General features: G+C 30.5%; 2 protein-coding genes across 5 annotated transcripts in view; one reads left to right on the forward strand and one right to left on the reverse strand.

Moving 5' to 3' along the window:
* Positions 1-19,385, forward strand: part of LOC126738277 (uncharacterized) — a 31,760-nt gene extending 12,375 nt beyond the window's left edge. For 2 of the 3 annotated variants that reach the window (XR_007661276.1, XR_007661278.1), the window contains exons 8-9: positions 7,387-7,484; positions 18,301-19,385. The gene's annotated coding sequence lies outside the window, so the exon portion shown is untranslated. The remainder of the gene's footprint in view (positions 1-7,386; positions 7,485-18,300) is intronic. The other variant, XM_050443532.1, reaches the window with a different exon arrangement.
* The window catches only part of LOC126738206 (ankyrin repeat and fibronectin type-III domain-containing protein 1), a 495,291-nt gene that overhangs the window by 353,079 nt on the left and 118,191 nt on the right, over positions 1-24,021 (reverse strand). The window lies entirely within an intron of this gene.

Here is a 24,021-nt window from a genome sequence, read left to right on the forward strand (position 1 = left end):
TTTTTAAGGTCATGAAAACCTAAATCTTATCTCTGATTTCTTCTAGGAATATCTTTAGCCTTAGGGTAATCAAATCACGACACAGTTTTACCACTAACCAAAATTCTTTATTTTACTCTCGACACGTGGCGAGAGTAAAATGTAGAGTTTTGGTTAGTGGTAAAACTGTCTCGTAGTTCAAGTGTGGCACCAAAGGTTCCAACCATAGGACCCTAGGCTCTTAAACTCATTTTTATTTTTTAGACCAAAGTATTTTCTATAATTTTCTTAGAACATTGAAAGACTAGAATTAGTAAACAAAAATTTTGTTTGAGTTTAACATGTGTGCAGGGGCACGAGGGGTGTTTTGTTTGCAAACATATTCATCGATTCTCTGTTGTCAAGTTTACATGCATTTTCAAATGAGGATATTTTCAGCTATATATCAACACATATAATAATGTTAATTTAACTTATTGATGTTAGATTTTAGATTAAAAATAAAACGTAGAAATAGATATATGTTATTCTAAGCGCAAAAATAACATCTTTAAAGCAACAAAAATTAACATTCTTATTTCTAAAACTGCTTCTAAAAAATTTGAAATGGCAACACGGCAGGTAAAAGTTGATGTCATCTTGCAAAATGTCATCTTGACAAACGGCTTTGTGTTTACATTCGACATTTGTGAAGTTTTGTGTTTTTTCTTTAGTTTTTGGTTAAGACGCATTTGAGTGTTTTTGTGAACTGTTACGATAGTAAAAACTTGTGCTGTTTGTGCAACACCATAAGAAAAAGGCGATTTAAGCCGATCTTTTCACAAGTAAATACTAATATTGTCTCAACATCATATCAAGGGCCAACCATCGTCATAAACGTAGAATAATAAAATTTTATTAAGAAATCTATAATAATTATAAAATATTTAATTTTCATAAAAATGTATAAATAATATAATTTTTTATTGGATAAGTACCTTTACTTTAATAAAGTACGTTAAAAAAACGCATAAAGAGTTCATAAATGGTAATTGTTTAAGATGTAAAGCACAATCTATTAATAATAAATATTTATCATGTAAATATTTTTTGACGACGTCACTGGTAAAGATTACTTGTGTCGGTGGAATCAACAATGCGATCGAGCGGCGTTGCGATGTTGTTGCCTTTTTCTCTAATATAGTGACTTTGTCTACATTGATTAAACTTTCAATGTTGACTTCTTTATAGAGTATCTTATCATATTTTATGAACAAAAAATTCTTCATATTTTATTAAAGAGGAATAGTATTGTCTTGCGTCTGTCAAAATAAGTGACAAATTTTTATGATATTCTAAAGTATGTTTTTTGCTATTTCTACATAGACATTTGACATCATTGCATCAGAGATGTTGCAAGCAAACAAACTGCCCATAGCCCTTACAGTACCGAGATAAAGAAAAATTCTAACCTGCATTTAACTGGGTTCTTCATTTCTTCATTCTTTGGCCAATGTTCAAAACCATCAAAGCGTTTGTCTGCACAGGGCAAACTGGAAGGCATTCTTCTCTTTATTTCATTTCCTTCAACTAGTCTCTAGTCCCTCTATATTTTCTTGGCATTCTGTTTCCTACAATACACGCTTCTTAGTACCGGCAATCAGATATTCCCCCAAATTAAGTCTAAATTCCAAAAGATCCATAATATATTTGCTTCGAAGGTTTTGACTATAACAATCCCTTCGATACTCCATCCAGCTGTTTACTATTGCTAAGTCGAACAAATGTAGGATGGCTTTAAGAGTCAATTTCCGGGTTCGAAAGAAAGATCGATAGTATTCCATCATTTGGTCGCAAACATCTACACCACCCATGTTTTCGTTGTATGATTTAACAACAGCTGGGCATGCTATGCCTGAACGTTTTTTTCTGTTTTATTCCATCGTTGCACCTCAGTTTCCCGCTGTCTTCCAAAAGCTGTGGATATCATTAAAACAGATTCATTATCCTTCCACTCTGTAATGCAAAGTTTATTATCGGTTCTAACAACTTCTTCTGACTCTCCCCTAATCATTAAACTGTCTTTTTTAAAATCAAACTCTTTTACTCTGTTGGACATAATTGTAGCAGTTGCATCTATATTCAAACTCGTCAATTTGTTCATCAAAGCAATAGTTGAAAAGTATCTGTCAAAATACAGGTAACTATTTTAAGGTAATGTTTCTACTAGACGCAATATTATTGAGGGTCCCAAGCCTAAATCCCTATCTTTTAGTGGGGTAGTATTGCCCTGGTAGATTTCAAAATCCAATACCAATCCGTCGGATGTCGTAAGAATGAAATTCTTCACTCCCACTGGTCTTGGTTTATTTTTAACAAATTGTCGAACCGGACATCTTCCCAAAAAAGGAATCATTTGTTCGTCAATAGAAAAAGCTGTCTTTTCTTTTCTTTCAATGGCTTTACATCTATTGCAAACCAAATCAATTACTGGCTGTATTCTCCACAATCTATTTTTTTTTGTTCCTCTTCTGATACGCTAAGATTGTCAACGACATGTAAATTTACCCGTATCATGTAAAACCTTTGTCGGGTCATGACCTCATCAATTAATGGGAACTTATATTTTCCATTCCAATACATATGTATCCTTGGAAGATGAATACATCCCATCAAAGCATTCATTCCGAAAAATTTCTTTATTTCTTGAGAGGTGAAGTTGTTTTCTTTTGCATTTTATTGCAAGAAATACTCGGAAGTGAAATTTGCGGCTGACTCAAAAAAATCATCATCCAAATATTTAGCAAAATATTCGTTTGGAGTTTTTACGATGGATAAAGTACAGTCCTCTTTTACAGGAAAATCCTTGCTTCTAAGGTTTCCATGCTTCCACTGGAGAGTCTGGAAATGTATGAGGGGTAAATCATCTTCTGAATCTAAAGAGCTATCAGCTTCATTTGGTGCTACAATTGGGATCTTTTCGTGAATTTCAAACTGATCTTCTTCATCCTCGGACTCTAAATCCGACCCAACTTTATCTAGAAGTTGGAACAATGCCTCCTCGTCATCCCTTAGATGGTCCAAATCAATAATTTCCTTACTTCTTCCTGTAACAAAGAATTAATTGTATCCAACTTAATTAAAACCAAACCACGTTAACTCTCGTGGCTCACAATTGTGATATACATAACAAAATCATTCTTGAAATCAAGAATTTTAAAGATATTTTCAATCTCTAAAAACAATACCCTTAATTGAAGTTTATTATACCTATTTAATATTAAGCACTTCTTTTTTCCCCTAAATTCTATAAATAAATAATAACTTACCTGCACGAGCCATTTTTGAAAATAATCTGAAACTTTTCAGGTTATGACAAGAATGCACTCCCGGCAAAATAAATGATTTGCGCGTACCCACCTATAAAATGCACTATTCACAATCATGTCGCACGGTTCTCTAACCAGATTAAACATTTTTTGATCCTTATAACACTAGTAAATAAGGAAGTCACAATTGTGACATCGGGTAGCGTAAGGGTTAATTCAACGGCAATGCTAGTAGCTTTTCAATGTTGTAAGATAATTTTTCATTTTTTTCCTGCCAGTCAAAAGCATTCATTTCCAGATTGTTTACTTAATTAAGCTTGTCCAGGCAGTCACTGGAAATTTTAATTTTTTGCCAATTTTTTTAGTCACTTAAAGCCGTACGTTTATTTTGCAGGCAAACGATAAGTCTCTTGAGTTTTTAGAGTAGTTGTAGTTGATTGAGTAGTTGTTCTGTTTTATTATTTTCTTATACAGTGCTTTTCTTTAATGTCCCCTCCCCCCCCCACTTTATTTTTTGAACGTATCAATTGATTCAAATTTGATCAATTGATCAAAATATTGAAACTAGAGGTAATGTAATTGATGAATGAATACTATGATTTAAAGTAAAATTGACAGATGAAAATTTCAAGATGGCTGCTGGGCGCCATCTTGGAAAAAAAATTTAATGGAAAGGGTAGTCTTGTGGCACATCATTTTGAAGCTCCTGACGAGTACTTTATGACCCTATAATATAAATTCAATATCTTTACCTACTACAAAATGGTGGTACATTTAATAATTACCTGAATACATTTAACTTGATATATCGAATAAATACATTCAATTCAATTGAGAAGATGCTAGAAATTGGTTGCCTTGAACTTCTTGACACAAAAACTGTCAGTCCGAAATTTCACACCACACATTTTCAAATACACTAATATCGATATTTTTACAAATATTCGTTATTGTCTGTCGTAAATACAATACTGAAGCAGGTTCAGTTTCGTACGCCTTTTGCTTCAAATAACTTCATAAAAAAAAGTTTAGTGATATCAAATCTGGCGAGGGAGCTGGCCATTCCACGGGTCCTCGATGCTCAATCCACGAAGTTTCAATATTTTGAATTAATCCATTCAAAAAATAAAGAGGGAGGGGGGGGACATTAAAGAACAGGACTGTATATTAAGTTCTTTATCTGGAGCAGTTGACTAAGGGAACTGAAACTGAAATTTGGAAGAGTTTCTTCGTCTGAAAGGTTTGAATTGAGCCAGCCAAGAAAATCAATATTGTTCTTAGACCAGTTGACTTAGCAACTTAAAATTTTAAAGAGAGATTCTCTCTCTATTCAATCCTCCAGCGATGTAAAAAAATATTTTCAAGTAGTTCCAGATAGTTTACGTCACTTTATAGCTTTTCCAGGCAGTCATTGCCAATTTTAATTTTTTGAGAGCAGTATTTGTTTTTTCCAGGTGGTTACCATATCCATTTTTTTCAGTACTTCAAGTAATTTTCAAGATTTTTTAGGCTAAAAAGGCCAATTTTTAGTTTTTTTTAGGAACATTTTTAATTTTTAAATAATTTTTTAATAGTTAAGGTCATTTTAAGGAGTATTTCTAATTATTCTCAGCCAACAAGATATTTTCCTCTATAGTACAAGTTAAAAAGGCATTTTTATGTTCAAGGAATTTTCAGATAATTTACGTAAATTTTTAGCTTATCAGGGCAGTCATTCCCAATGTCAATAATCAATATTCAAGTTGTTGCCACATCCACAAGAAGTGATAAAAATTAATTTTTACATTGGCAACTAACTTTTTCTTCATTAAGGATAAATGTTTACGCTTTTAATCATTTTCCAGTACTATTTTTAATTGCTTTTAGCCAATTTTCTATTTCTTATTCATCAGTTAATAGCGTATTTTCATTTTCAGAGAGTTTACATAATTTTTCAGGTCACTCGGGTAATTGCTACCATTTTGATACCTATTTAACCGTCAAGTTAAAAGTATTTTTAGACGTTTTCAATGTTTTCCTAGGAATATTTTTTAACACTTATTGACAATATTAAGGTTTATTTTTAAAGACAGACTCAATTTATCCAGCGAGTTCGTGTTAAATTTTTTTTCCAGAAAATTGAAGTAATTTTAATGTTTTCAAAGGAAATTAAAGCCATTTCAAGTAATTTCTCCATTTCCATTTAATTTTCCAGTAAATACTCCGCCTTTACATTGATTTTGTTAATAACCCTTACAGGATAAATCTAAAATAGCAAACCTCAAGAATTTCTCAACTTCTTACTGTAATTATTTCCCAGTTATCCTATTCTAAAAGTCTCTCAAGCCTATTTCCCTGATATATTGTTGGTATTAAGTTCACTGAGTAGACTTTCCGTAAGCACCCTAACCCCGTGAATTATAAATTAGACCATTGCGACGTAAATCACATCCCAAAGGGTTAATCCTTTTTCAAAGCATTCTGGGTGTAGATACATGCGGCTGAATGTATGAATCCTCTTTATTCTGAATTTTTAGAAGAAAAATTTGCATTATTTATATAATAAAACGTGTATTTTCTAAGAAATGTCTTTAGAACCTGTTCAAACCATTTTCACATTTTTCCAAGAACATAAGGTTATTTTAATTTTTAAGTCGGTCTATGCAGTCTGCTTTTTTTATAGTTTTCCAGAAGATTTAACTTACTTTTTTAATTATTTCGGGCAGCTAAAGGCGTTTTAGATTTTCCAGGGTGACTTTCATTTATTTTTCTAACAAGAAGTTTTTTCTAAATTTTTATATAATAATATGTTTAATTAGTCAGACAGTTAAAGTTATTTTCACTTTTTGCAGATATGTAGAATTAGTTCAAATCAAGTGCGAGAGTTAAAATAAATTTAGCCAAGCTAACTTTTCCATCACACAGCACATTTTTATCTGTATCAACTGATCTGAAGTTTATTATTATTGATTATGTGTTGATATTAATCATTGAAATACATATACACTTATTTACATTCAGTTCCAGACTATTGCTATTACACCTAAGAAGTAGCTCAGCATTAACATATGACTCAATGGGTTTATACAATTTAAATTCATCAGCAAAAGCAAAATGCTTTGAATGAAGAATTGCATCACTCAAATCTCTTACGAACAAGTTGGCAAGAAACAATACATGGCTAATATGAGAATTATAAGGCACACCTGATGATACATACTTCAATACCATTAGAAATATAATTATTTATCCTAATCAACTGTGTGCAATTCATTAAAAAATCTATGATAAAACTTGAACGAAGTCTCACCAAGGGCCATTGCTCCAAACTTCCTAACCAGATAGTCATAACCAACCCTAACAATGGCCTTTGAGAAGTATGTATATATACTATCAACCTATAATACAGATCTCTTAAAAGCACCGATCATATCATACTGGTAAGTCAGCAAATTAGTCATCGTAAATCTACTCTGATAAAAACCGTGTTGATAATCACAAACATAGTAAGCAACCGCTTATCATACAGGAATTATAGGGTAGTTTGCAGTTGGTTTTTGAGGAAATCAGATTGACCTTTTCAATTCGAGTCAAAATCAACATAAATTTCAGATTTAAAGCACTTTACTCCAAAAAAATTCGGCTTATTTTGAACTAGAAAATTTAAAAAAATATTTGTAAGTCCTTATTCGTTTTATAATTATAATATAATTTTATATTGAAATATAAAACTACTAAAACACACATTATTATTCATGCTTGGATTTAGTGACAAAAGACCGGTTGTAAAAAGTGCAAAACAACTGTTGTTGCTTCATTTTTGTGCCTAAATATTTAAAATAAAGTAAAACTGCACTATATTGTTTTTTTGAACAAGCTGTTGAAATTTAAAAGTTGAATATATTACACGAAAACATTAATTTTTCATAGAAAGGTAGAATTCTTTGTACCGTAGTTTAAAAGATTGCAGTTTGGTTGTCTTAGATCTAAGCTTGGAAATAAATTGTTATAAGTTGCATGATGCTAGACTTATAGCGGAAATTATCACCGGGATAATGATAACCGCTTCAAAGGCCACTATTATTTATTATTTAATTTTTTTGCTTTTTTTCTGTTGCAGATTATGGTGACCAGGATGAGCGACCTCTAGGAAATAAGCCGCCTTATGTGATTTGCCCAGTAGCTCAATATATGCTCTGTTATGTCAATCTTTTGTCCGTGAGTATCATAATGTTCAAATAGAGTTTGAACTCTATGGCACTGGGCACATATACCTGTAATCTTCGTTGTTCCTTTTTCAATTTGTAACTAATAGCAATATCTTCATATATTAGTCCTGCTTTTGAGTTATACCTCCTTTTGGTGCCAATATTGCACATGCAGCCATAAGGTGTTCTATTTTTTCAGAAGATTTATAGCAAATTCGGCAAGTGGCTGTATTCAGCCTTTCAATATATTTTTAGTAATTTCTCTTAGCAATCACCCCATCCTGTATAGCAATTATAAACCTATCGGTTTCTACGTAGACATAATCCTTGCTTAGCCATTCTGTTAAGTCTAATTTTTGCAAGCTTATTTCTGAAGCTGAGACAGTCTGTATTTTGGCAGTAAATTGTTCGTCAGGTTGTTAAATATTTTCTGTTGCTGAATAATTATTCAGTAGCGTAATAATAATAATAATATTAACAAATTATCTTATTGGTTACACAATAGCAACAACCATCGGAAAAACCAGTTATTAATTAAATGCCTAAAACGAAAATTAAAAAACTTAAGAAGTAGCAAGTTAAATACTAATAAAAATTACAGATATGAAACAAAAGATACAGTAAGTATTTATCTAAAACAATATTTGACAAAATCATACAGAGACTTAATACAATTTTAACTTTTGAAGTACCAACATTTTTCAGTCTTATGCCTAAAATATTCTTTAAAAGATTAGAAATGGAATTTAAATAGAAATATTTTAATTTTTTGTTGCTCCTTTGTAGCACTCTGGTGCATTATAAATCTTGATATTTACCCATTAACTGTGGACTTTCTGCATAAAAAGTTGGACTGTACCTAAAGCCGGTGCCACACGATGCGTCCAACCATTGGACCTAACGTTGGATCCAACGTTCGATACAATTTTTTGCACTTAAAGCATTTGGCAAATGTGTCTGCTACACGATAGGTAACGTCCTTTACAAGATTGGAACCAACATTGTATTAAAGCTTGGTGTATCGCCGTCAGTGCAGTGCTGTTTTATTTCACTTCTTTACATTAAAATTTTTAATATGGATAACGAAGACGTAACAACTGCAGTCGTTGCTGCTTTCACGGTAGTTTTATGTTGTGCAAAATTATTGCAACAGAAAAAACAAAAAAGGCGTACTAGGAGGTGGTGGATGTTTGCCCTGTAAGGTTTTTTATTTAAATTGATTACTCTTTAAATTAAAAGGAATGGAATTAACAGGATATTTTAAATTGACTTTTATATTATTAAATTTATTAATAATTATTACTATAAAAATTAAAACAGGCGTCTCCCTGGCTACAATTTTGCGGAATATACCCATTAAGCCTTTTCCTTTTTTAAATTAGTTACTACACCTAGCCTAATTACGCCATATTTAATCCGAGGATGTAATTTTTAAATCCTGTCAGAACCATTTGGTTCTAACTTAAACCGTTTGGATTTTACAGCCAAAGTACCGAGATGGCAAGTTTTAACTTGTCAATATCTTCAAAAGTATCAAAGAAAAAAAATGGGGTAATATATCAAATATCTCAGAATTTAATAGGGATTATAAATCGTAAAAAATATATAGGGTGTCCCATTTAAAATAAGAAATTTGCTATTAGCTCCGCCTACATGGCATACCCTGTATATTTTTTTTTATTGGAAAAAATGCGCAACATACAATCTCAATTGACGTGTCCGAAGTTTTTTTTTCGAACACACCCCTGAATTTTAAATGAATTTAGACATTACTTTTGGGATGCACTGTATAACATACTAAGTACTCAAAATTATTGTTTTTCTTACCTACTTTTTTATTTTTCATATTATTTAAATATATATAGTTATATATACTAAAAATCTATATGTATTATATATAATATAAACTCTAATTGTTCATTTTAAAAGCAAAAAGAAAAATTCAAATAAATACTAGTTTACTGCAATTATTATAAACCTACACTACTTACCTTTTTATTTTTTTCGCTCAAATAAAACAATCAAACAAATAATAATACTTCTTGAAAACTGCACAACATTGACCTGGTGCGAAAATCAGTAGATAACTAAACATCTCGTGTGGCCATATGGCAAGTCGTGTGCCGAACGTTGGAAGCAGCCTTTGAAACGGGACAAATTTACCGACTTCGGCCCGAACGTTGCGTATGACCAACGTTGAACACATGTTTGTCACCAGCGCACGGCTACACGATGCGATAAATCGCTGTGCGTCCAACGTTGGAAGGTATTCGACACATCGTGTGGCGCCGGCTTTAGCACAGCTAAGATATTGATTTCTTGTGTTAATGAGCCTAGCTTTTACTGACATATTTATGTTGTATAGTGTTACCTTATCTTGAACAAACATCAATATATTAAACATGCACAGAGAAAAAATTGTCATTAGCTGGGTTTTATTGTCAGGAACTCCCATTCTTTGGGAATATCACTGAACTCCTGTATTACCTATGTTCGTTCAATTTTGAAATATTCTTCCCAAGTCTGGTCGCCATACTATCCAGAACAATATTCAAGGGCTTGAAAAAATATACACTGAAAATGTTTACAATGCTTACATTTTTTTGGTTTAAATGCGAAAGTGTGTATCCGGAAATCGGCTTATATGATCGTTTGCTTGAAAGATTTTAGGTAAAATCTTTAGAGGAAAGAAGGGATTGGGCAGATCTACAATTCTTATATACCTTAATTAATGGCTTAATTGAGTGGCCAGATAGATCTATTATCACGTAATGCACGTATACTTTATAAACCCTGGGAAGTGTGTAAAGTGAGTACTTTACGCACAGTAGTAGGAGAAAGTACATTTTTTTCACATTTCCAGGAATTTTCAGATATTATTTTCAAGTTTTGATTTTCCATGAAATGTTTTAATTTATTTCCCCATCAGATCCGATTGCTAAAGTAATTTTCTAATTTTTACCAGATTCCTAAAGTCATCTATTAGTTTTTTCAGATAGGCAAAGTCCTTTTCAAGAGTAACTTTAACAGTTTACATTTTTCCAACAAAATTGTTAATTTTCTTTAAGTTTTTCCTTGGTAGCCATTTTACATTTTTTTTTAGATATTTTAATTAGATTAGGTTTATTCAGGAAGAAAATTGTTTATTTAAATTTTTTTTTCAATTATTTTAAGTAATAAAAGCCGATTTCATCAAAAACATGTTTGAATCGGCTTGACATATATTTTCAGTTTTTCTTGGAAAATTCTTAAATATTTCCTAGTCGAATCAGTTACAGCTTTTGCATTTTTTCAAGCCGTTAAAGCCATTTATAGTTTTTTTCTTAGTTAGTTTTTCCAGAAAAAATTCTTTTAACAAGTTTTTCAAACTTTTACGTTTTTCTAAGAAGTTGAAGCTTTCTTTACAGTTTTTAATAAGCATTAACTTACGTTTTCATTGTTTTTTATGTAATTGAGGTAATTTTTCGTTCAGCTTTTCTAAGCGGTAGAATCCTTTTTCAAAAATATTTTGTTTTTTTTATTAGTTAGAAAAATTTTCATACAAGACTTGAAGCCAATTTCAATTTTTTTTTTACATCACTTTCAATGCCATCTTGTTTTTAATGGTATAAATCTTTTTTAAAGCATTTTTTTTCAAGTAATTGAAGCAATTTTCAAGTTTTTTTTTACCTCGTTCTTTAGTATATTTAAAGTAAACTTTAATAGCTTTAATTTTTTTCAAGGAAAGTGTTTATTTTCTTCATGTTTTTCCAGAAAAATCTTTAATTATATAAAACTCTATCAGCCACTTTCAATTTTTTTCCTAGGAATTTTAATTATTTCCCAATCAGATCAGTTATAGATAGGGCCTTTTAAAGCCATTTCTGGTTATTCCTTTAGAATTTTAGCTAATTCTTCCAGATTACAAAGATAAAATATTATTTTCAGCCAGTTTCCTAAATTTTTTCAGTAAATGATTTTTTAGTTCCTAAACGCCGTTAAAACCAACTTCAATTTTAAGTTTAAATTAACCACTTTTATTTTTTCTCAACATTTTTAACTGATCATTTTTATTGATGATTAATTTTTATTATATAATTATTGCCTGATTAATTTTTACGTTTTCCAATAATATAGTAGCAATTTTCATTTGGAGTTCGTACAACTGAATTTATTTTTTCAATTGATCCGGACAGTAAAATTCTTTTTAAATTGTATCCAGGCAGAAGCTAAATATTAAAAAAAAATTGAATTATCAAAATTCAAGAAAACTAATCTAAAAAATGTGGAAAATTTATATTTTTTTGCCGAAATAATCACCTATTAATTATTAGTTCATAACAATACGAAAATACCCGATCATTTATTACAAAGTAACAAATTCTTTCGCAATTATCTTTATCGTCCCTAGATACGATCTTATTAGTTCATTAAAATGATATTTTTGGATGGATTAGATATTGTCAGGGAAGGTTAAACGTCGAATTGGTATATTGGGTGAAAATTCAGTTCATATTAGTTTATCATTGTAGTTTAGTTGCCATAAGAATGTTATCTGTGTGTCATTTATAATTTTCGTGGTAAATATATAAATTTAGGAAAAAATATTGAAAAAGGTTTTCTTCTTTAACTTCAATAATTAAATCTTTACTGGTTTACTGCATGTACATAAATCGTTCTAATATTTTAACGTGAAAAATTACTCTATTTTTCTCAGTTATTTCCCCACTGTACTGAATCCTGGATAATTTAATTTTCCCTGCCTGGCTGGCATTATTCAAATTCCCGAATTCCAGCGGAAAACGAATATTATCTGATCGAATCGGGCATACGTTGGCACGATTTACGTTTCAACGGGCATTATTGCTTATGCGGAGAAAGGCACGGCTTTCAAATCGGGTAACAATTTTAAAAACTGCGTCAAACAGTAGGTTAAAATCATGGGCAGTAAAAATCGGAATCAATTCCTAAATTTTAATGATATTATCTCTAAGCAAAAATTTTGGCTTATGCCTCATTAGCAAGCATTTATAGGATTTTATTTTCTGGAGTTGGTTCTTGTCAATATTTACTGTTTTATTAAATTAAAATAATTTTTTTGATTCTTATTCTTATTGTTCCTTCTTTTTGCAATATTTTACTTTTGGCACTCTAAAAGCATTTTGCAGAAAGAGCTGCAAAAAAAGTCTAGTAATCTTTCCGCTCTTTTAGAAAGCCAATTTTTGGTATTTCTAGGAAAAATGTTAATTCTTTATAGAGAGTCAAAGATGTGTTGGAGCAAAGAAAGTGTTACTTCAGGAGCAAAGAAAGTGTTACTTTTTCAAGGAAATTCTTTGATTTCTTTATGGTCAGTTTAAGAGGTGCCTAATATTTTTAGGTAATTTTCAACTCGTTCAGGCAATTGTCTATAAAATCTCAATTCTCTCCTTGCCTTTTTCTTAAAATCCTCTTCTTCTCCTCTAAATGAAAAGCTGTAAGTAATGGCCCCAAAAAATATTATTTTTGTCGAAATTTGTCTGTTTATTTAGTTTTTGTTTGTAACTTTCTTTTGCCAATTGAGGTCGTATTTACGCAAACCAGGCATTCAAAGCAATTTTGTAGAGTTTATTTAACTTTTCAATCCGTCTAAACATTTCATAGAAATTTTTCGGCACAGTTTCTATTATTGTTCATATCCTGTTCTTTTTTGGTAATTTTTGATTTTCAAGTTTTTATTCTAGGCAAGGTTTAACTTTGTATAGCCAGTTAAAGAGATGGTCAATATTTCCAGGTAGTTAAACTGATTTTTATTTTCTTCCAGAGGGTTCAAATAACTTTTCAGCTTGTTAAACCAATTCAATCAAATTTTCAAGTACGTTTTTAATCATTTTATTTTTTTGCTTTATTTTCTGGTTCGTTCTTTATTTACTTTTCTTCCTATTATTTCTCTTTACAATGTTCGTCTTTTGGCGTTCTAGAAACATTTTACAAAAAGGGTTTAATAAAGGGTTTTTTAGCTTTTCTAGACAGCTGAAACCAGTTTTCTTAAGGAAATTTTTAATCCCTTATAGTTAATTAAAAATGGGTTTTAAGGCAGTTTATTCAAATGATTAAAAAAAAATGTATGCTTTTCAGGAAGTTTAAACCTATTTTATATATTTCTAGGAAAATTGATAATTTCTTATACTCAGTCAAATATGTATTTATTTCTTCCAGGCATCTTTGTTAGAGATTTCACATAATTTTATAGCTCTAATAGGCATTTAAATCAAATTTTCAGGAACATTTCCATCATTTAATTTTTTTTGATAATATTGCAGCTTTTCTAGGTACGTAGGTATTCCAGGCAGCTGAATTCAATTTTAAGTTTTTAACAGAAAAATATTTAATTTTTTATAAGGCCATTTTGTATCCTTTTTTCTAGTCTACTAAAGCTATTTGTTTTTTTCTGGTTCAATTTCTACTATAGTTTTATGCTTCTTCTTCTTCTTCTTCTCCTGACTCTTCTTCTACCTCTCTAGCAGTTTTTCCTCGCTTACATTTTTTCCGGAATATATTTAAATTCTTATAATCAGTGACAGACGTGCAGGGTATAAATAATTGTTCAGCTCATAAAAAAAATTGAATCTAGTTTCAAATGTTCAGAAACGTTTCTAATTATTATCTTTTTTTGTCCTATGTTCTCGTACTGTTCTTGCCAATTTGTCATCTTTTTTTTCTTCTTTTTCTCCTCCATTAAAGAAGCTGTAAAAATCATATCTTATCAATTTATATACTTCTTTGTTCTTCTCTTCTGACTTCAAACTTCTGACGTGAAAACTAAACCTTTTACGTATATGAGGTTATTTTGTATCCTTTTTTAGTCTATTAAACCCACATTTAAGTATTCCAGGCGGTAGAAGCTATTTTTCTGAAAAAGTTTTAGCTTGCTTAGGCATCAAAGTTCAAATTTTTCAGGCTTATTTTTAATCAATTACTTCTTGTCTGCGTCTTGGGTCTTAGCATTAATTAGGCGTGATATTAAATATAGAATTAGAAAAGTAGTATGTGTTGAAAGTTTTGTCTGGTTACTGTCTTTTGAAATGTCTGTGTCTCGTGATAAGTATTTCTGTTCTGCTTTATATCATCTACCTAACAAAGATGATGCTAAATTTTTGTAGTTTTTTGATCAATACCTAGATGAAGTTAGTGACTTTAATGGAACAAATGTAATTATTTTAATCTGCTTAAAAATACTTTCTACGGCAACAAAATTAAGGACATAATATTTAGAAATGGATTTTCACAGATAGTCAAAACTCCAACTAGAACCGTTTCTGCTAGCCAAACTTTAATTGATTTTATAATTACCAATGACAAGCATTTATCTCATAGTGTACATATAACACCCAAAATTAGTGACCATTCTATTTTATGAATTCTCCCAAATGAAAAAAAAGATCAATATATAGAACTTGCATCATATCAAAGATCATTTAAGAACTATAATTCTGTAAAATTACAAGAAGAACTTCTTCCATTCGAATGGAATAACAGTATCTCTGATGAATATAGATTGGCTGATTCTTTTGTGAATGACATAAAGAGTATTTTAGATAAAATGTGTCCGAGGACTAAATGTTTACAAATATTAAAATATAGGGATAAAAAATGGTTAACCGAGGAGATAAGAGAACTTATGCGTAAAAGAGATAATTTATATAAGAGGGCGATAATTGATAAAAGTGAAAATACTTGGAATCAATATAAGGCTAAAAGAAATTTTACAGTTAACAAAATCAGAATAGAGAAGGAAAATTATTTTTTTTCATGTATAGATTCTAATAAAAAGAACCCGAAGGAACTATGGAAGAATTTGAAAACACTGTTGCCGAGTTAAAGTAGCACACTACCGGAGCAAATTAATTTTAATTTAGAATTACTCCAAGATGAAGAAGTTATATCCCACAGATTTAATAAAAATTTTGTAGAGAGTGTCGAGAATATTATAAATAATATACCACAAAGCGGAAACAGATTAGATAATGTTGTATGGCCCCCCGTGTTTAACATTTTTTCTAAAGTCAAACCTGTCTCTATGTTAAAAATGAAAAATACTCTAAAAAACTTAAAAAATTTTGGTGGTGGTGCATCTGGTATATCAAAACATGTCCTCTGTGATGTCTCTCTTGTGGTTGGTAATAGATTGTTAGATATTATTAATACTTCTTCGTCTAACGGTGTTTTCCCAGATGATTGGAAACTGTCTACTATTATTCCTGTTCCCAAAGTACAAAACACAAATTTGCATAATGAATTAAGATCCATTAACACGGTACCTGTCTATGAAAAGCTCCTTGAAAATTGTGTTAAGGAATAACTTGTTGAGTTTTGTGATTAAGGCAAAATAATTGTTCCTGGACAGTCGGGATTTCGTGAGCATCATTCATGTGAATCTGTTGGCGTTAATATTTGTAATGATTTTCTCAAAGCTATCGACTGTGATAATCTTGTTTTAGCGGTATTTTTAGATCTTAAGAGAGCCTTCGAAACGATAGATAGACAAATTTTAATTAACAAACTACAGCAATTAGGAATTAGGGATAATGCTTTGAGTTGGTTTAAGTCGTATGTGTCGAACAGAGTCCAACGTGTAATGTTTAAAAATAGTATATCTCAGTGTGTTTCTGTTAATTATGGTGTGCCTCAAGGAACTGTATTAGGTCCATTGTTATTTCTACTGTATATAATATTAATGATATGGTAAAAGTGTTTGAAAAGTGTAGGGTGGTATTATTTGCAGATGATACAATGGTGTATATTATAGGCAAAAACTTACAGCAAATGCAAATCGACCTAAATAATGAATTGAATAGTTTATTTATCTGGCTTTGCAATAACAAATTGTGTTTAAATACAGCTAAATCGAAGTTTTGCATATTTGGCAAAAAGTCACGACTTTATCAAATAGACGTGGATAGTGTGCATCACTGTAAATGGGGACAGCATTCTTTATGAGAGTGAAATTAAATATTTGGGTCTTATTCTAGATGCCAATTTAAACTTTTGTGCACATGCAGACCACGTCATGCTTCCAAAAAAGTTGGATTTATCACCAGAGTGGGAAGAAACCTCTCCATGAGCACAAAGTTGCTTTTGTTTAATAGCATTGCACTTCTGCATTTGCAGTATTGCTCCACGTTGTTGTTTGGTCTGCCACAATATAAAATACACTAGTTGGAAGTAATACAGAATAGAGCTATGAGACTGATTTTAAAATGTGATCGATATACACCAATTAAATGTATGTTAAGTGTCCTAAATATGATGTCTGTGACTGAACGTATAAAGTTTAATATCTTTTTGTTTATATTTAAATTGAAACATCGTTTGTTACCCAGCTATATCTGTGAAAAGTTAAAATCGTTTGAGGATGTACACACATACAATTCTAGACATCGTCAAGATTTCGCCATAGTGGATAAGTGGTGTAACACTGTTCAGTTACTTAATTCGATTTTATTTAGAGGCTCATTTTTTTTAATTGTCTGTGATAATGTAAACCAGTTTAGGAGGCTATTGGGAAAACATCTTTTAAATAGGGATAGCTAAGAGTATTTCTATTTTTTTTTTATTTTTGTGTTGTACATTATATTCTTTTTATGATTTTAGTTATAAGTTTTATTATACCATTTGTGTTGTCCTAGATTAGGTTTTATTTATACCAATAATTGTTGTGTACGTTTTCTTTTATTACGCTGATCACCACTCTATTATACCTAATGTAGCCCTGTATGTAATGAACTTTTATTGGTTTATTGTTATTATTGTAGTTTATTTTCTTTATAGACTTAAGTACTGCTTTATATTATAATTATAATTATTGTAATGTATGTAGCTATATTATGTTAAATAAACTTATTTATTGTTTGTCTTCTTTTTCTTCTGCTTCTTCTTTTTCTTCTCGCTCTTTTTTCGCCTCTCTAGCAGTTTTTTATTTCTTACATTTTCCAGGAAAATATTTAACTTCTTGTGATCAGTGCCAGACATGCTTAATATTTCTATCAATTCTTGACTTGACAAACTTCTTGTTTATCTTTTTTATGGTTCTATTCTGGTTTTTTGTCATCTACTTTTCCTCCCTCTTCTTTTGTCTTTCTACTAATTTCTCATGTTTTACATTTTCCAGAAAAACATTTGATTTCTTAAAACAGTTTACATATTTACAGTTTACATATTTACACTTGAAAGTTTTACAGAGAAATTTAAATAATTTTTCAGTTCGTTCAAGGCCAGTTTGTCTTATTTTCTGCTTCTTGTTTCTCTTTTATTAATAATAAACCTCTTATTTTCTGATTCTATTATTGTTTTTATCTCTTGCTTCTTCTTTTTCTCCTTATAAAACATCAGCCCTTAACCAATTTGCCTATAAAAATTTTTGTTTTTATAAATGATTTTTTTCTTTATCTTCTTCTCCCTCTTCTCCTTCCGTCTCGCTAGCAGTTTCTCATTTTTAACATTTTCTAGGAAAATATTTGATTTCTTATGATCAGTAACAGGTTTGCTTAATATTTCAAGACAGTTAATGCATATTTTCTAGAAAATTTTTTTATAATTTCGCCCTCTTCTGTTTCATCTTATTGTTTGGAAAATTCTTTGTTCTTCCAGGTATTTTTATCCAACTTGATATTCTTCAGGAAAATTTTTAATTCTTCTGATATCCTCTTTTTTTTGTCTCCATTTTTTTTTCTCTAGTCTGTGAAAGATTAATCAAAGAAGAAAAAGTCAAGCAAAAAAAAGTTTTTTCACTCGACACTTTTTAGTACCTTAGCGAAATAATCTCTTTATAATTTCTTAAATATCTGAAATAAATTATTTGTTTTTTTCAGTTCCTAAGCTATGGGTAACAACTGTACAACCAGCAACGTGTGCTTCTGCAAGCGATTCTACAAAACCGACCCAAACATCATTGAAATCATCGTGAAAGACACCAAAGATATCACGTTAAAAACCGTGCAATTAAACTCAAAAAAAATCCGAAAAATTCGCTTTATATTACCAATAATTAAAGTTACTGATGAATTTAATCGGGAGCATTTAGTTTATCATCCTCAGGAGGAATTAAATGTGAAAGAAGAGGACAATGCTAGTACTATGACTAAGACTATCGTAATTTCTTCAGATAGTGTGCCGCAGGTAAATGGTAGTAAAAAAGTTTCGTATGAATTTGAAGAAATCGATTTGACTAGTTAACATATACTACTTAAAGTAATTAAATTAAAATTCCTTGAATATACTATCTAAAAGGGGTATTAAAATTCCTTAATTACTTTTAAGCCCTTTATACCTGAACCGTATAAAATTCAGGTAATATTAAAATGAAATACAATAATAATTTCAAGAATAATATCAGTTAATTAAGTTCAGTGTAACGAGATGGTCATAATGGCTCCCTCGAAAATTCCTCGACCCGTAGTAGAATCAAAAAACAATTTTTATCCAGCAAAGCCTCACAAACAAATATCCAAAGGTCGGGAAACATTGTTCTGCTAAAAAGCGATATTAGAAAATAAAGTCTGAGACGAGGTACAACTTTTGTAAATAAATATACTGAAGTAATTGGGAAAAAAAGAGATAAGACTTTTGTAAAAGTAAGAAGTCAAGAATTTGTTTATAAAATAACTGACTTTCATAAAGTGGTTTATGGTAGCGGTTGTAAGAAGTACAAATCTGAGTGTGAAAAATTCATTTTGAAAATTATGAAACGTGTTGCTGATGTTGCTAATGCGGAATCCTTGGAATTGCTTGCCTTGTCTGTCTTTGGTCTGTTCAGTTTTTTATTTGTAATTTTGTTACATGTACCTTAAGTAGTTTTGTACTTAAATGTATCATCTAGTCTTAGTTAAGATACAATATATTGTTTTAGTCATAGTATTTTGTATATAAAAATGTAAAATAAAAAATTTATATCGATTATATATGGGTTTTAAAATAAAAGTATAATATGGTATTTTTAATAAACTATGTACGCATTCAAAGGAACTAGTTCCAGTAATTAATATAAAATACTTAACAACTTACATACTTACAACCTGAAAAAAAAAAGAAAAGAATCTATTTTTTTTTTATTTATTTGTTTATTTTATGGCATTAACGGTTTAAATTACCGCCATTACAAAAAGTAGCTATTTATTTTTTTGTTTTCATCGGTTTATATCTGATGGATGGAGGGTGCGTGATGGAAAAATCTTTTTGTCGCTTTAATAGCGTCATTTACTAACTACCTCATAAGTCTAATGGATTGTGAATCCTATAGGTTGTTCTATGGAAAGGAATATTAAAAATACTGTGGCATAGTGAAATTTAATGGAGAACATTAAAGTTAATCTGCCTCAAAAAATCCGGACTAATGAATTCATTTATGACTCGGTAAATAAAGACAGCTTCTGACACATTACGCTTACTGACATATTATGTATATGACCACTTATTTTGACCCCTTAACTACGTCCCGATAAGGAGCTTTTAATTCATTTAACAAATCTGGTATGTAAACCTGTGGCAAACAACTTACCCAAAGGTATTGCAGATTGTATTTCTATGGTATATAATTTGATGCTATTATTACATCGAAAATTAATTCATTTATCATCTAGTTGCAACTTTATAGTAAAATAAATGAGGCGGTTAAAATGTAAAGAGTACTATAATGATATGTGGATTAATAATAAATAAATAGCTAAATAACTCAAAAAGTTAAAATTACATCCAAAACTTTACTAATACCTAAATAATTTTCAATTTATATAACCTCAAAAGAGTTTTTAATAATAATAATGACTTTATTAAAAACTTACACTGCAGGCGAAGTTGAAGAGCTAAACCTCCTACCTTAATCGTAGAGTGATTGACAACGTATTTCCCATAAGTGGTCCGTACAGTTTAACAAATATGTAGATAAATATAATGATACAATAAATATGCAATGTTATTAGCTAATACATTATTCAAAATAATATTGCGTAATTCCTTTTTAAATTGTAGTAAAGGCAATACTTTAAGTTGATCAGCAATTCTATTATACAGGGTCACAAACTTAATAAATATACCTGAACTGTCAATCCATTGTAAAGTAAATAACCACTACCAGGTGACCGCCATTTTGCGTGATTGTGTCCTTTCTATGTTGGTCACTCTGACAAATTTCAGTGGTGCAAATGGTGGTAAAAAACAAAACAAAGTTTTTGGGAGGTTATGTTTACAATAACCAAACAGAAAGTTATATTTACTTAAGTATTTAAGATAATTGCGTAGTAACTTGCATTTTACGGATCCTAATAGCATGGAAATGAAGGTCTTTAATTGTTTGGTTGTGTTCACTTCACTCAAAATCATTTGGTTTTTGTTATACTCATTTCAACAGTTCTAATCTCTGACATATATGTTTTAATTTAGAACATGGTTTAAAAACAATGTCAATGAAAATGATCAGATGGTGAATGAAAGGCATAAAACGATGGGTCTAAAAAGTATGTATTTTATGGTTTAGATAACACAAATGAGCAAACCAATATATTGCAATATAAAATACATTTTATTCAGTGGAAATTACTAATTTATAGGAGAGAGCATAATAAAAGCTGTAGAGATAAATATTTAAAAAAATTACTTAACACGTTGATGGACGTTACTGCCATAGAAGTTTTCTAAAATTCACGCCATGGGACACCTACTGCTATAGCAGTAAAATAAATCGCGTATGAAAATTCACTTCTGCCATAGCAGTAGGAATTTGAATATATATTTACTGTAGTTCAACTAATACTGTCCCACCGCAACTCTTTTAAATTTGGGGCACTGTCCTACTAGTAGGAGAAACTAGTTTGCATAGGCAAGCTGTTTGTTATTTAAGTGGGAAGTAATTTTGGCGCTCTTACTGCTATAGCAGTAACCGTCTCATTGTTTACTACCCAATTGTATCTTAACTGTCCCAGAAGTAGCACGTGTTTTTGTTTTTGTGATCTGCGTAATTAGTAATAAATCTGCCTTTCATAAATTCATGTTATCATAATATAAAACTGATACAATACATTCAATATATTAAGAAGAGTTATTGATTATTGTAATAGGCCGATAATTTTCAATGAGGTTTTTATCATTATTTTTATGAACTGGAAATATCTTAGATGACGTCTAAAGGATCGTAAAACATTCTTGTTTTAGCACCAGTTTAGAGAGAATTAGCACCGATTTGACCCAAACACAATCACAATCGTAACAGAAAAACTGGTATTTTGTCAACTATTGATTTCGGCTTAATGGTTTTTAAGTGGTACATCATTTTCGGAAAAATTATGAGTTATGAATGTTAATTTTGAGTTTCAATAATATTATTTTGCGGTAATCAAACAGTAGTGCATAAAATGTTAGTTAATTCTCCTTTTTGGTCAAACATAGTTTATGATCACCAGCTATTTCCTGAATTATATCGAATTCTGCAGTAGTTTCCATGAATTATGAGGTTTTAATATTATTTTGGCCCCAATTTTTTCACAGTATTGCCTATATGACAAATCAATATCTCTTTTAATTTTAGAATGCAATTTTTTAAAATTTGGTTAAATTTTGAAACTAAATAAAACGTTTCCATTTTTTTCTTACATTATGTTTTTCTATTAATTCTTTTACTGTTTTAACTTTTTGGTATGGAAAATCATGGCAAAAAGGTTCGTCTCCACTTTACAGTACATTAACATAAAATACTTAAATAAAATCAAAATTTCTTGAATTTAATCCTGAAAAAAATTAAAAATTGCTTATTTATTTATTTAATATACGGAGTAACCTCATTAACAGTTGGAATTACCTTCATTACAAAAATAGGTATTTATTTATATACGGGTTTTTTGAGAAAAAATTCAGCTGCTTTGATTTCTGGAAAAGTAATAGAACCGCATTTTATGAAACTTTGTAAAAACCTGCTCCGAAAGGGCACTTTTTAAGATCCTGCAGAAGTGATTTTTTGAATGTTCGAAATTTAGAGCGGTACCATCCGATACTTAAATGGCTGTGTGGTATAAACGAATTCATTTACGACAATGCGATTTAAAATCTACCTTTTCTATACATCTAGCTTTAGAAATATACTTCTGAGATAAGGGCATTAAATTTAAGCACATTGAAGTCTGCCTCAAAAGATGTGGATAATAGATAAATCATTTTATGACTCTGTAAATAAAGACAGCTCCTGACATATCACGATAGGACTTTTTACTAGCAAAGTAATCATGATTTTGAATGGTAGTAAGAGAGTATCTATAATATCTCAGAAGTATATATTGGACTCTCTTCAAAGATATTTAAAATTCCTGGTAACAAAACCAGGAATTTGAAACAAAACCAGAAAAAGAGGAATAGAAGTTTAGATGCTAACAGTGTTTATAAGGTTTAAAATGAGAAATTTTAATTGATACTCAAATCCCGAATAGAAGAGTCCTTGTCATTTTTTAAGTAAAAAAATTCATATAAACATATGTCCGGAAACGCTTCGTTTTCGAGATACAGAGTGTTAAACTTTTTTTTTAAATCGATTTTTTATTAATATCTCATAAACGCATTTACCGAATTTGTTGAAATCTTTACATTTTGTTAGTCACTTTATAAGGTACCTTTTGGAATTCTCACATCTGGTCTAGAAATTTCAGGGACGTGCCCACGGGCTAAGTCGGATGATTTTTTTTTATAAAAAATATCGCCCGGTACATTTTTTGTAAATATGATATTTTTTTTTAATAAAGCACCTAAAAATGAAACTTTTTTGTCTCTTAATTGTCTTGCTTTGTTTAGAAATAAATTTTAAAAACCATATTTTAGCACGTCTCGGGCGTCCATAAAAAAAAACCTAAAATGCTTCAAAATTAATTTTATTGGGAATACTACATATTTATGCAGGTATGTATAAAAATTTCTCTGATAAGAACATTCCTATGTCTTACATTAACATTTACCAGGTACTGGGTACTGTTAGTTGAATGTGTTTTACTGTGCAGATAACTATGAATAACGCCGACTTAGCTCAAATGCATTTCATTTATGGCCTTGTAGATGGAAATGGTGCAGAAGCCCGTCGAATTTATCATGAACGCTTTCCCGATAGACCAATTCCAGCAGAAAGAACTTTCATAAGACTCCATGCCCGTCTGTGTGAGACTGGATCTGTCAATGCTCATGCTGAGCGCGTTGGTAGACCGAGGGTAATAATGACGCCACAACTAGAGGAAGCAATTCTGCAAGCAGTGGAAGACGATCCGTCAACTAGCACGCGAAGATTATCGTTATAATTTAACATCAGCCACGAAAGTGTTTGGAGGGTTTTGCACACAAATTTACTTTATCAATTCCACATTCAGCTGGTGCAAGCACTGTTGCCAACAGATTTTACTGCACGATTAGAGTTTTGCCAGTGGTTTCTTAAAAAAACTGCCCAGAATCCAAATTTTACGGCTAAAATTCTGTTCACAGATGAGGCCTGTTTTTCAGGGAAGCCATCAGAAACTTCCACAATAACCATCTTTGGGACTTTGAAAATCCCCATGCCATTGGAGAAGGTG

Source organism: Anthonomus grandis, chromosome 1 (genome assembly GCF_022605725.1).
Source record: "Anthonomus grandis grandis chromosome 1, icAntGran1.3, whole genome shotgun sequence".
NCBI classification, from domain to species: Eukaryota; Metazoa; Arthropoda; class Insecta; order Coleoptera; family Curculionidae; genus Anthonomus; species Anthonomus grandis.